Source organism: Pteropus medius, unplaced genomic scaffold, assembly GCF_902729225.1.
Source record: "Pteropus medius unplaced genomic scaffold, Ma_sr-lr_union100, whole genome shotgun sequence".
Taxonomy (NCBI): Eukaryota; Metazoa; Chordata; class Mammalia; order Chiroptera; family Pteropodidae; genus Pteropus; species Pteropus medius.
In genome coordinates, this window is record NW_024352783.1 from 11,148,503 (window position 1) to 11,154,333 (window position 5,831).

The window sequence follows — 5,831 nt, forward strand, 5'->3', positions numbered from 1 at the left end:
ATTACTAATAGAACTAAAGGGAAGACAAACCAAAACACTATCATAGTAGGGGACCTAAATACCCCACTGTTGGATATGGACAGATCATCCAAACAGAAAATCAATAAGGAAATAACATACTTAAATGACACATTAGACCAACTGGTTATAATTGACATTTACAGAGCCTTCCATCCCAAAACAGCTACTTATACATTTGTCTCTAGTGTACATGGAACATTCTCAAGAATCCACAACATACTGGGACACAGAGAAACCTCAGCAAATAAAAGAGGGTTGAAATCATACCAACTATATTTTCTGATCATAATGCTTTGAAAGTAGAGATCAACTGCAAAAAGAAATCAGGAAGAACCACAAATACATGGAGATTAAACAACATGCTACTGAAGAATAACTGGGTCAGAGAAGAAATAAAAAGAGGGATCAAGAGATACACAGAAAAGAATCATAATGGCAGTACAACATATCTAAACTTTTGGAGCACGGCAAAAGTGGTCATAAGGGAAAAGTATCATATTCATATCATTACAGGCCTATCTCAAAGAACAAGAATGAGCCCATATAAATAACCTAATGATTCATCTTATAAAACTAGAAAAGGAAGAACAAATGAAGCCTAAAGTCAGCAAAACTAAAGAAATAATCAAAATTAAGCAGAAATAAATGAAATTGAAAACAAAACAAACAAACAAAAAAGACAAAGTAAATGCGAAGAAGAGTTAGTTTTTTGAGAAGGTTAATAAAATTGACAAACCCCTGGCTAGACTCACTAAAGAAAAAAGAAAGGACACAAATAAACAAAATCAAGATAAAAGGGGAAATTATGACAGACACCACAGAAATACAAAGAATCGTACAAGAATACTACGAAAAAGTATATAAGATCAAATTTAATAACCTAGAAGAAATGGACCAGTACTTAGAAAAATACAATCTTCCTACACTGCATCAAGAGGAACCAGAAAATCTAAATAAACAAATCTGTAGTGTGGAAATTGAAACAATTATCAAAAGCTACCAAAAGGTAAAAGTCTGGGACCGGATACCTTCACCAGTGAATTCTACCAAACATTCAAATAAGATTTAATACCTATTCTCCTCAAAACTTCCAAAAACTCAAAGAGGAAGCAATACTTCCCATCACGTTTTAAGGTCATTATTACCCTGATACCAAAACTTAGTAAAGATAACACACAAAAAAGAAAACTACAAACTGATATCTCTCATGATGCAAAAATCCTAAATGAGATACAAGCTAACCGAATACAGCAACATATTTAAAAGATTATACACAACAATCAAGTGGACTTCATCCCAGGGGCACAGGGATGGTTTAACATACATAAATCAATTAATATGATACACCACATAAACAAATTAAAAAATAAGAATCATATGATTATATCAATAGATGCAGAAAAAGCCTTCAACAGGATACAGCAAACATTTATGATCAAAACACTTTACAAAATCAGTATAGAAGGAAAATACCTTAACATAATAAAGGCCATATATGACAAACTCTCTGCCAACATTATACTTAATGGTAAAAAAGTAAAAACTTTTCCCCTAAAATCAGGAACAAGTCAAGGCTGTCCACTATCACCACTGTTATTTAATAAAACATTGGAGGTCCTAGCCAGTGCAATCAGGCAAGAGAAAAATATAAAAGGCATCCATATAGGAAACGAAGAAGTCAAACTATCACTATTTGTGGATGACATAATTCTCTATATAGAAAACCCTAAAGACTCCACAGGAACACTACTAGAAACAATAAGCAAATACAGTAAAGTTTCTGGATACAAAATCGATGTTCAACAATCCATTGTGTTCCTATATCTAATAATGAAGTGTCAGAAAAAGAAGTGGAAAAAATAATTCCTTTTGCAATTGCAACAAAAAGAATAAAATACCTAGGAATAAATCTAAAGAAACATGTGAAGGACCTAGAAATGAAAACTATAGGAATCTATTAAAAGAAATTGAAGAAGATACAAAGTAATGGAAAGACATTTTGTATTCTTGGAATGGAGGAATCAACATAGTTAAAATGACTATATTACACCACATATAAGTGATATCATGTGATTTTCAACTTATTCTGTCTGGCTGATTTTACTTAGCTTGATTATCTCAAGGTCCATCCATGTTGTTGCAAATGGCAGTATTTTATCTCTTTTTATGGCTGAGTAATATTCCATTGTATATATGTACCACAGCTTCTTTAGCCAATCATCTATAGTAGGACACCTTGGTTGCTTCCATGTCCTGGCCACCGTAAATAATACTGCTATGAACATTGGTGTGCAAATATCTTTTCGGGTATGGATTTTCAAGTCTTTGGGGGTAAGATACGCAGTAGAGGGATTGCTGGCAATGTACTACATCTTTGTACATCACGTTGGCTGATTGGAGGAAAGATATATCTAGCCAAAAATAAAAGATCAGGATGGACTCAGCTCTGCTTTCTCTTCACGCCCTTCTTAATTTGACTATTTGTTTTGAAAAGAATGGAATTCCAGGTGGTCTCAGCCTATGATAGGGTTTAATTTTACAAGTGGCATCTCATTCATAGAAATCCTGAAACAGGAGTCACTGTATGACCGATCCTCATGGACAATGAAATTGAAGAGTGAGTCTCTTTTCAGGCAGCTCTAAAAACTTTAACATTTGTGTTTTTACGTCATTCATCTACTTATCTCTTATTCATACTCTAGCCACATTCTTCATGTCTACAACTTTATGGCATTCTACAAAATGGTGTTTATACTCTTAATTTCTATCCCTCTATTACTTTAGTAACACAGGGTCCTTAGTGGCTGTGACACTTTCTTGTGCTATATCAGTGCTTCATTTAAGGGAGAAAAAAATACAAATCTTACACACTCTTCCAAAGGTATGAAAAGAATAATATAACAATTTCCTAAACATTCTACGAAGCAAAATATTATCTTTCTTTCCCAGATTTATTGAGATATAATTGACATATAACATTGTGTAAGCTTAAGGTAAACAAAGTTATGATTTGGTACACATATACTTTCAGAATGTTTACTGCAATAAGGTTAATTAACACGTCCTTCATGTCACACAATTATCATTTTGTTGTTAGGGTAAGAACATTAAAAGTCTACTCTCATAGCCATTTTCAAGTATATAACTATAGTCACCAGCTGGACTTTAGATCTTCAGTACTTACTCATGTTCTAATTGAAAGTCTGTATCCTTGGCTGAGTATCTCTTAATTTCCTCCACCCCTCAGCCTCTGGCAACTACCATTCCACTATCTATTTCTATGAGTCTGATGTTTTTAGATTCCACATATAAATGAGATCATACAGTAGTTTTCTTTCTCTGTCTTATTTTGATTGGCAAATGCCCCGAGGAACCATTCATGCTGTCGTAAATGACAAGATTTCCTTGTTTTTTAAGGCTGAACAGTAATCCATTGTGTGTATACTATTTGAATGTGAATATACAGTTTTCCCAATTTTCATTATTTTATATATTTGTATCACATTTTCTTTATTTCTTTCTTTAATATTCATTATGCTATACATTACATCCCCAGGACTTATTTATATAATAACTGAAAGTTTGTACTTTTGACTACCTTCACCTATTTTGCATACCCCCCCCCACCACACCCTGCCTTTGGCAATCACAAATCTGTTCTCTATATCTCTTTATTCATTTAAAAGTTTTTAAATTTTTTAGATCTACATATGAGTGACAACTTATAGTGTTTGTCTTCTTCTGCCTGAATTATTTCACTTACCACGATGCCCTCAAGGTCCATTCATGTTGTTGTGAATGACAGGACACCTTTTTAAAAGGCTGAATAACATCCCATTGTATATATATCTACCACATTTTATTTATCCATTCATCTGTTGATGGGGCTTAGGTGGTTTCCATATACTGGCAATTACAAATAATGCTGCAATGAACATGAGAGTGCAGATATCTTTTTGACATAGTGATTTTAGTTCCATTGGACATATATTTAGAAGTGAGATTGCTGGATCATATAGTAGTTTTTAAAGAAACATCCATAGTGCTTTTCGCAGAGGCTGTACTAATTTACAGTCCCACTAACAGTGAAAGAGGGTTCCCATTTCTTCGCATCCTTGCCAATGCTTGTCTTTTTGATCAGAGCCATTCTAACAAATGTGAGGTGATATCTCATTGAGGTTTTGATTGTATTTCCCTGATAATTAGTGATGCTGAGTACCTTTTTGTGGACATGTAATCCATTTGTATGTCTTTGAAGAAGTATGTATTCAAGTATACTGCACATTTTTTAATGGGACGGTTGGGCTTTTCTTTACTTTTCTTTTCTTTTTTTGCCATAAGTTGTATGAATTCCTAATATATTTTGGAGATAAAACCCTTATCAGACATATTGCTTTCAGGTATCTACTACAAATTTTTAGGTTGCCTTTTCACTATTTATTGTATAAAATTTATTGGGGTGACATTGGTTAATAAAATTACATAGGTTTCAAGTGTACAATTCAATAATATGTCATATGTGTATTGCATTATGTGTTCACCACTCGAAGTTAAATTTCCTTTCATCACCATATATTTAAACTTCTTTACATTTATCTACTTGCCTCCTCCCCTCTTCCCTCTGGTAACCTCTAAGCTGTTGTCCATGACCATGAGTTTCTGTTTGTCTTGTTTGTTTGTTTCTTTGTGTTTTATATCCCACGTATGAGTGAAATCATATGTTTTTCAACTTTTTCTATCTGACTTATTTTGTTTAGCTAATCTCAAGATCCATTCATGTTGTTGCAAATGGCAGTGATTTATCCCTTCTTATGGTTGATTAATATTCCATTGTATATATTTACTACATCTTCTTTATCCAGTAATCTATGGAAGGTCACTTTGGTTGTTTCATGTCTTGGCTATCATGAGTAATACCGCAATGAACATTGTGGTACATATATCTTTAAAAATAAATGTTTTTAATTTTTTTTGGTTAGATACTCAGAGAGGGATTGCTGGGTTTTATGAAATTTCAGGAAAAGAAATTAAAAGAATACTTTTTGTAATCGCAACAAAAAGAATAAAACACTTAGGAAGAAAGAAAAGATGTGAAGGACCTATACACTGAAAAATACCAGACTATGAAAAGAAATTGAGGAATTGGAAAGATATTATGTGTTCATGGGTTAGAAGAATCAACATAGTTAAAATAGCCTTAGTACTTAGGTATGTTTTGATTTCTTCCTTAATCTCATTGTTATTTCATTCATTGTTTAAAAAGCATGTCATTTAACTTCCATGTGTTTCTGCGTTTTTCAGTTTTTTCCTTATAATTGACTTCTAGTTTTATGCCATTGGATTTGGAGAAGATGCTTGATCTGATGCAATCTTCTTAAATTTACTAAGACTTGTTTTGTGTCCTAAATACATGGACTATGTTGAAAAATATTCCACATGCACTTCAGAAGAATATATATTGTGCTGCTTTGGGATGAAATGCTCTAAAAATATCAATTAAATCCATCAAGCTCTCTCTCTGGAAGATCTGTCCATTGGTCTCAATTGGGTATTAAAGTCCCCTTTTATGACTGTATTGTTATCGATCTCTCCCTTTATGTAGGTCAATATTCGCTTTATATATTTAGGAGCTTTTATGCTGACTGCAAAAAAGTTTCCTTGGGTTATGTTCTCTTGTAGTAGAGCGATCCCTTTATCATTCTGTAATGCCCTTCTTTGTTTCTTATTATAGCTTTTGTTTTATTAATTTTTCTTTCTGTTTAAAGTAATTATATAATTTTTTAGTGTCGATTATTTTTTTTTAAATCTTT